Consider the following 10,422-nt stretch of genomic DNA (forward strand, 5'->3'; position numbering starts at 1 on the left):
GTGGGGGAAAGAAAAAAAAAGTGATGTTTTGAAATACATTGGTTACACCAATATGGTGTAAAGGTTAGAAGTTGGGGTTTCATCCAGACGGCTGGGGCTCAACGCCTGATTTTTTAATGCTTTTTAACCTCTAAAGTGTCCCAAGTAACATTAATAACAACACTTAGCCACAATTATTTGTATCGCAGTTGAAGGCTACACTTAATACTGCCAGCAAAACACAATAATAACAAAGAGTAAACACTTTCTTATTTTAAGAATACTTTGCAGTAAACTTTAATGCATTAGTAAGTTTATTTTATCCACCTTCTGATGCAGAATGTTTTTGAAACATTTGATTATGTTTTTATGACCACGGGCATCTCACCAAAATATTTGACCTAATTCAAGTAACCAGTGCTGCAGTTTTTAATCACAAAATGTCTTTACAAACTTTTTTGCGTATGTGTTAAAAGTCTAATTTTACACAACTCTTATAGCGTCCGTTACAATGCATACAGTAAATGTCACAATAACCATTTCTACTGCCAATTATCTTTTGGTGTCTAATTCTTCACAGTATTTTTTTCACGAGAACTATGAATCTACAAAGGCAAGGCAAGGCAAGACAAGGCAAGTTTATTTCTATAGCACATTTCATACACAGTGGTAATTCAAAGTGCTTTACATAAACAGGAATAAAAGAGACAACTATAAGAAAAATAAAAACAAATAATGAAAAAATAAAAAAAAATTATAAAAACAGATCAAATGTGTTAAAACAAGTTATAAAAGAATGAAAAGAAGAGAAAAACATATTAGTGTGATCTGTCAATAGTGCGATCTGTCTACAAAACTAAAAGAATAGTTGCCACTAAATCTGTATTAATATCTTGTTCAACAGTGTCTAATGTACTGTGTATTAAAACTGTATTCTTTTGAACTGTCATGAAAGTTTGCGTTGTGAATGTTTTGGTTTTAAACCAGAGACAACCAACAATATCATGTATACCTTTTGTTCATTCTCTTTTTCAAATGAAAGAGAACTTATGAAATTGTACATCAGTGCATCTTTAAAACTAAATTGGGCGAAAATTTTAAGGTTGTCTTTCTAAACTGGCTACAAAACCGTTATACATAAGAACTGTGTGTTATTGGGTTGTCTTAAACGTTAACCAACGCTAATAAATGATCTACAGTTTATACCTTTATGCTTTAGACAAGTAACCAATCCTTGACACACTTTGCAACATTCTAATTTTCTAAATATTTAATTAGGCTGGCTTGTGTAGCAAGCCAGACTACTGTTATCCTATTAAACTTATTATTATTTTTATTAGGCTGGCTTGTGTAGCAAGCCAGACTACTGTTATCCTATTAAACTTATTAGGCTGGCTTGTGTAGCAAGCCAGACTACTGTTATCCTATTAAACTTATTATTATTATTCTATATTATTATTCTTCTTCTGAGACTAAAAATTAAACTCTATCTCGTCCTAGGCCTTTCAAGCTATGACCATCAAACTTGGGTCAGACCTCCGAACTATTCTGACTCGAGTTGCTATATCTTTTCCGACTGATCCGACTTTCGGTTTTCCGAAAAACGTCCCGGGACCGTCGGAAAAATCCCATAGACGTAACATTGGATCAAACTTTGCGACCTCATAACTCCGCGTCAGAATGTCACACAGACTTCTAACTAGGCTCATTTAACTCAGACCATCAATCTGCCAATGACTGATCACCTTTAAACTTTCTGGCCACGCCCTAGCAACCACTTTTGGACCCTAGAAACCGTCCCATAGACTTCCATTGCAAAAGACTCTCATTGACTTTACATTGGATCAAACTTTGTGAGCTCATAACTCTGCATCAAACTGTCCTACAGACTAATGGCTGAGCTCATTTAACTCAGTCTAGCCAGCAGCCAATCACCGATGGCCTTTTAACTTTCTAGCCACACCCTAACAACCAGATACTGCACCCTAGCAACTGTCCCATAGACTGCCATTAAAGAGGTTCAGACTGATATTGTCATGCTGCAGTGTGATAGAGACATGGGGATTGTGTTTAACTGTTCATACTGGCAAGAAGCTTGTATACATCATCAGTCTTAGCTGTCAATCAACTCCATAGCAACAAAACAGACTAACCTAGCAACGATATGACACCAGCTATATCTCAGCATCAGAACATCGTAGAGAGGCGGGGGTTGGCTTGTTTGACTCATGCTCAAACACCATCCATCTATCTATCTATCTATCTATCTATCTATCTATCTATCTATCTATCTATCTATCTATCTATCTATCTATCTATCTATCTATCTATCTATCTATCTATCTATCTATCTATCTATCTATCTATCTATCTATCTACCTCTACCTATCTATCTATCTATCTATCTACATCTTTCTATCTATCTATCTACATCTTTCTATCTATCTATCTATCTATCTATCTATCTATCTATCTATCTATCTATCTATCTATCTATCTATCTATCTATCATGCTAACAATATGCTAATTCATGCTAGAAACATGCTAGTTACATGCTAATTCATGCTAGAATCATGCTAGTCACATGCTAATTCATGCTAGAATCATGCTAGTCACATGCTAATTTATACTAGAATCATGCTAACAACATGCTAATCCATGCTAGAATCATGCTATTCACATGCTAATTCATGCTAGAATCATGCTAGTAACATTCAAATTGATGTTAGAATCATGCTAACAACATGCTAATTCATGCTAGAATCATGCTAGTAACATGCTAATTCATGTAAGAATCATGCTAACAACATGCTAATTCATGCTAGAATCATGCTAGTCACATGCTAATTCATGCTAGAATCATGCTAGTCACATGCTAATTTATACTAGAATCATGCTAACAACATGCTAATCCATGCTAGAATCATGCTATTCACATGCTAATTCATGCTAGAATCATGCTAGTAACATTCAAATTGATGTTAGAATCATGCTAACAACATGCTAATTCATGCTAGAATCATGCTAGTAACATGCTAATTCATGCTAGAATCATGCTAACAACATGCTAATTCATGCTAGAATCATGCTAGTAGCATGCTAATTCATGCTAGAATCATGCTAGTAACATGCTAATTTATGCTAGAATCATGCTAGTAACATGCTAATTCATGCTAGAATCATGCTAACAACATGCTAATTTATGCTAGAATCATGCTAGTAACATGCTAATTCATGCTAGAATCATGCTAACAACATGCTAATTCATGCTAGAATCATGCTAGTAACATGCTAATTCATGCTAGAATCATGCTAACAACATGCTAATTCATGCTAGAATCATGCTAACAACATGCTAATTTATGCTAGAATCATGCTAACAACATGCTAATTTATGCTAGAATCATGCTAGTAACATGCTAATTCATGCTAGAATCATGCTAACAACATGCTAATTCATGCTAGAATCATGCTAGTAACATGCTAATTCATGCTAGAATCATGCTAACAACATGCTAATTCATGCTAGAATCATGCTAACAACATGCTAATTTATGCTAGAATCATGCTAGTAACATGCTAATTCATGCTAAAATCATGCTAACAACATGCTAATTCATGCTAGAATCATGCTAGTAGCATGCTAATTCATGCTAGAATCATGCTAGTAACATGCTAATTTATGCTAGAATCATGCTAGTAACATGCTAATTCATGCTAGAATCATGCTAACAACATGCTAATTCATGCTAGAATCATGCTAGTAGCATGCTAATTCATGCTAGAATCATGCTAACAACATGCTAATTTATGCTAGAATCATGCTAGTAACATGCTAATTCATGCTAAAATCATGCTAGTAACATGCTAATTCATGCTAGAATCATGCTAACAACATGCTAATTCATGCTAGAATCATGCTAACAACATGCTAATTCATGCTAGTAGCATGCTAATTCATGCTAGAATCATGCTAGTAACATGCTAATTCATGCTAAAATCATGCTAGTAACATGCTAATACATGCTAGAATCATGCTAACAACATGCTAATTCATGCTAGAATCATGCTAGTAACATGCTAATTAATGCTAGAATCGTGCTTACAACATGCTAATTCATGCTAGAATCATGCTAACAACATGCTAATTCATGCTAGAATCATGCTAATTCATGCTAAAATCATGCTAGTAACATGCTAATTTACGCTAAAATCATGTTGTAACATGCTAATTCATGCTAGAATCATGTTAAAAACATGCTAATTCATGCTAGAATCATGCTAATAACATGCTAATCTATCTATCTATCTATCTATCTATCTATCTATCTTTTCATAGTTTTAAAAACTGTTTAAACTAAATAAACTATTACCGTCAGGCTTTCACAAGCCAGCCTCAAAGTTTGTTCTCAAACTTTAAGAATCTAGTTATTAGGCTGGCTTGTGTAGCAAGCCAGACTACTGTTATCCTATTAAACTTAATATTATTATTATTCTTCTTCTGAGACTAAAAATTAAACTCTATCTCGTCCTAGGCCTTTCAAGCTATGACCATCAAACTCGGGTCAGACCTCCGAACTATTCTGACTCGAGTTGCTATATCTTTTCCGACTGATCCGACTTTCGGTTTTCCGAAAAACGTCCCGGGACCGTCGGAAAAATCCCATAGACGTAACATTGGACCAAACTTTGTGACCTCATAACTCCGCATCAGAATGTCACACAGACTTCTAACTGGGCTCATTTAACTCAGACTATCAAACTGCCAATGACTGATCATCTTTAAACTTTCTGGCCACGCCCTAGCAACCACTTTTGGACCCTAGAAACCGTCCCATAGACTTCCATTGCAAAAGACTCTCATTGACTTTACATTGGATCAAACTTTGTGAGCTCATAACTCTGCATCAGACTGTCCTACAGACTAATGGCTGAGCTCATTTCACTCAGTTTAGCCAGCAGCCAATCACTGATGGCCTTTTAACTTTCTAGCCACACCCTAACAACCAGATACTGCACCCTAGCAACTGTCCCATAGACTTCCATTAAAGAGGTTCAGACTGATATTGTCATGCTGCAGTGTGATAGAGACATGGGGGTTGTTTTTAACTGTTCATACTGGCAAGAAGCTTGTATACATCATCAGTCTAAGCTGTCAATCAACTCCATAGCAACAAAACATACTAACCTAGCAACGATATAACAGCAGCTATATCTCAGCATCAGAACACCGTAGAGAGGCGGGGGTTGGCTTGTTTGAATCAGGCTCGCACACCATCTATCTATCTATCTATCTATCTATCTATCTATCTATCTATCTATCTATCTATCTATATATATATATATATATAAATATATATATAAATATATATATATATATATATATATATATATATATATATATATATATATATACCTCTATCTATCTATCTATCTATCTATCTATCTATCTATCTATCTATCTATCTATCTATCTATCTATCTATCTATCATGCAAACAACATGCTAATTCATGCTAGAATCATGCTAACAACATGCTAATTCATGCTACAATCATGCTAATAACATGCTAATTCATGTTAGAATCATGCTAACAACATACTAATTCGTGCTACAATCATGCTAGTAGCATGCTAATTCATGTTAGAATCATGCTAACAACATGCTAATTCATGCTAGAATCATGCTAGTAACATGCTAATTCATGCTAGAATCATGCTAGTCAAATGCTAATTCATTCTAGAATCATGCTAACAACATGCTAATTCATGCTAGAATCATGCTAGTAACATGCTTATTCATGCTAGAATCATGCTAGTAACATACTAATTCATGCTAGAATCATGCTAACAACATGCTAATTCATGCTAGAATCATGCTAGTAACATGCTAATTCATGCTAGAATCATGCTAACAACATGCTAATTCATGCTAGAATCGTGCTAATTCATGCTAAAATCATGCTAGTAACATGCTAATTCATGTTAAAATCATGCTAGGTACATGCTAATTCACGCTAGAATCATGCTAGTAACATGCTAATTCATGCTAGAATCATGCTAGTAACATGCTAATTAATGCTAGAATCATGCTAACAACATGCTAATTCATGCTAGAATCATGCTAGTAACATGCTAATTCATCCTAGAATCATGCTAGTAACATACTAATTCATGCTAGAATCATGCTAACAATATGCTAATTCATGCTAGAATCATGCTAGTAACTTGCTAATTCATGCTAGAATCATGCTAACAACATGTTAATTCATGCTAGAATCGTGCTAATTCATGCTAAAATCATGCTAGTAACATGCTAATTCATGTTAAAATCATGCTAGGTACATGCTAATTCATGCGAGAATCATGCTAATTCATACTAGAATCATGCTAGTAACATGCTAATTCATGCTAGAATTATGTTAACAACATGCTAATTCATGCTAGAATCATGCTAGTAACATGCTAATTCATGCTAGAATCATGCTAACAACATGCTAATTCATGCTAGAATCATGCTAACAACATGCTAAATCATGCTAGAATCATGCTAACAACATGCTAATTCATGCTAGAATCATGCTAACAACATGCTAATTCATGCTAGAATCATGCTAACATTATGCTAATTCATGCTAGAATCATGCTAACAACATCTATCTATCTATCTATCTATCTATCTATCTATCTATCTATCTATCTATCTATCTATCTATCTATCTATCTTTTCATACTTTTTAAAACTGTTTAAATAAACTACTACCGTCAGGCTTTCACAAGCCAGCCTCAAAGTTTGTTCTCAAACTTTAAGAATCTAGTTATTATTTTTCTATATTATTCTTCTTCTGAGACTAAAAATTAAACTCTATCTCCTCCTAGGCCATTAAAGCTATGACCATCAAACTTGGGTCAGACCTCCGAACTATTCTGACTCGAGTTGCTATATCTTTTCCGACTGATCCGACTTTCGGTTTTCCGAAAAACGTCTCGGGACCGTCGGAAAAATCCCATAGACGTAACATTGGATCAAACTTTGTGACCTCATAACTCCGCATCAGACTATCACACAGACTTCTAACTGGGCTCATTTAACTCAGACTATCAAACTGCCGATGACTGATCACCTTTAAACTTTCTGGCCACGCCCTAGCAACCACTTTTGGACCCTAGAAACCGTCCCATAGACTTCCATTGCAAAAGACTCTCATTGACTTTACATGGGATCAAACTTTGTGAGCTCATAACTCTGCATCAAACTGTCCTACAGACTAATGGCTGAGCTCATTTAACTCAGTCTAGCCAGCAGCCAATCACTGATGGCCTTTTAACTTTCTAGCCACACCCTAACAACCAGATACTGCACCCTAGCAACTGTCCCATAGACTGCCATTAAAGAGGTTCAGACTGATATTGTCATGCTGCAGTGTGATAGAGACATGGGGATTGTTTTTAACTGTTCATACTGGCAAGAAGCTTTGATACATCATCAGTCTAAGCTGTCAATCAACTCCATAGCAACAAAACAGACTAACCTAGCAACGATATAACAGCAGCTATATCTCAGCATCAGAACATCGTAGAGAGGCGCGGGTTGGCTTGTTTGAATCAGGCTCGCACTCTATCTATCTATCTATCTATCTATCTATCTATCTATCTATCTATCTATCTATCTATCTATCTATCTATCTATCTATCTATCTATCTATCTATCTATCTATCTATCTATCTATCCATCATGGTAACAACATGCTAATTCATGCTAGAATCATGCTAGGCACATGCTAATTCATGCTAGAATCATGCTAACAACATGCTAATTCATGCTAGAATCATGCTAACAACATGCTAATTCATGCTAGAATCATGCTAGTCACATGCTAATTCATGCTAGAATCATGCTAACAACATGCTTATTCATGCTAGAATCATGCTAGTCACATGCTAATTCATGCTAGAATCATGCTAGTCACATGCTAATTCATGCTAGAATCATGCTAGTCACATGCTAATTCATACTAGAGTCATGCTAACAACATGCTAATTCATGCTAGAATCATGCTAACAACATGCTAATTCATGCTAGAAACATGCTAGTAACATGCTAATTCATGTTAGAATCATGCTAACAACATGCTAATTTGTGCTAGAATCATGCTAGTAGCATGCTAATTCATGTTAGAATCATGCTAACAACATGCTAATTCATGCTAGAATCATGCTAGTAACATGCTAATTCATGCTAGAATCATGCTAACAACATGCTAATTCATGCTAGTCACATGCTAATTCATGCTAGAATCATGCTAGTCAAATGCTAATTCATGCTAGAATCGTGCTAACAACATGCTAATTCATGTTAAAATCATGCTAGTAACATGCTAATTCATGTTAAAATCATGCTAGGTACATGCTAATTCATGCTAGAATCATGCTAGTAACATGCTAATTCATGCTAGAATCGTGCTAGTAACATGCTAATTCATGCTAGAATCGTGCTAACAACATGCTAATTCATGCTAGAATCGTGCTAATTCATGCTAAAATCATGCTAGTAACATGCTAATTCATTTTAAAATCATGCTAGGTACATGCTAATTCATGCTAGAATCATGCCAGTAACATGCTAATTCATGCTAGAATCGTACTAGTAACATGCAAATTCATACTAGAATCATGCTAGTAACATGTTAATTCATGCTAGAATTATGCTAACAACATGCTAATTCATGCTAGAATCATGCTAGTAACATGCTAATTCATGCTAGAATCGTGCTAACAACATGCTAAATCATGCTAGAATCATGCTAACAACATGCTAAATCATGCTAGAATCATGCTAACAACATGCTAATTCATGCTAGAATCATGCTAACAACATGCTAATTCATGCTAAAATCATGCTAGTAACATGCTAATTCATGCTAGAATCATGCTAACAACATGCTATTTCACGTTAGAATCATGCTAATACCATGCTAATCTATCTATCTATCTATCTATCTATCTATCTATCTATCTATCTATCTATCTATCTATCTATCTATCTATCTATCTATCTATCTTTTCATACTTTTAAAAACTGTTTAAACTAAATAAACTATTACCGTCAGGCTTTCACAAGCCAGCCTCAAAGTTTGTTCTCAAACTTTAAGAATCTAGTTATTAATATTATTATTCTTCTTCTGAGACTAAAAATTAAACTCTATCTCGTCCTAGGCCATTCAAGCTATGACCATCAAACTCGGGTCAGACCTCCGAACTATTCTGACTCGAGTTGCTATATCTTTTCCGACTGATCCGACTTTCGGTTTTCCGAAAAACGTCCCGGGACCGTCGGAAAAATCCCATAGACGTAACATTGGATCAAACTTTGTGACCTCATAACTCCGCATCAGAATGTCACACAGACTTCTAACTGGGCTCATTTAACTCAGACTATCAAACTGCCAATGACTGATCACCTTTAAACTTTCTGGCCACGCCCTAGCAACCACTTTTGGACCCTAGAAACCGTCCCATAGACTTCCATTGCAAAAGACTCTCATTGACTTTACATTGGATCAAACTTTGTGAGCTCATAACTTTGCATCTGACTGTCCTACAGACTAACGGCTGAGCTCATTTAACTCAGTCTAGCCAGCAGCCAATCGCCGATGGCCTTTTAACTTTCTAGCCACGCCCTAACAACCAGATACTGCACCCTAGCAACTGTCCCATAGACTGCAATTAAAGAGGTTCAGACTGATATTGTCATGCTGCAGTGTGATAGAGACATGGGGGTTGTGTTTAACTGTTCATACTGGCAAGAAGCTTTGATACATCATCAGTCTAAGCTGTCAATCAACTCCATAGCAACAAAACAGACTAACCTAGCAACGATATGGCACCAGCTATATCTCAGCATCAGAACATCGTAGAGAGGCGGGGGTTGGCTTGTTTGACTCATGCTCTTACACCATCTATCTATCTATCTATCTATCTATCTATCTATCTATCTATCTATCTATCTATCTATCTATCTATCTATCTATCTATCTCTAACTATCTATCTATCTATCTATCTTTCTGTCTATCTATCTATCTATCTATCTATCTATCTATCTATCTATCTATCTATCTATCTATCTATCTATCTATCTATCTATCTATCTATCTATCTATCTACCTTTACCTATCTATCTATCTGTCTGTCTGTCTGTCTGTCTGTCTGTCTGTATCTATCTATCTATCTATCTATCTATCTATCTATCTATCTATCTATCTATCTATCTATCTATCTATCTATCTATCTATCTATCTATCTACCTCTACCTATCTATCTATCTATCTATCTATCTATCTATCTACATCTATCTATCTATCTATCTATCTATCTATCTATCTATCTATCTATCTATCTATCTATCTATCTATCTATCTATCTATCTATCTATCCATCATGCT

Source organism: Danio rerio, chromosome 10 (assembly GCF_052040795.2).
Source record: "Danio rerio strain M-AB ecotype USA chromosome 10, GRCz13ab, whole genome shotgun sequence".
NCBI classification, from domain to species: Eukaryota; Metazoa; Chordata; class Actinopteri; order Cypriniformes; family Danionidae; genus Danio; species Danio rerio.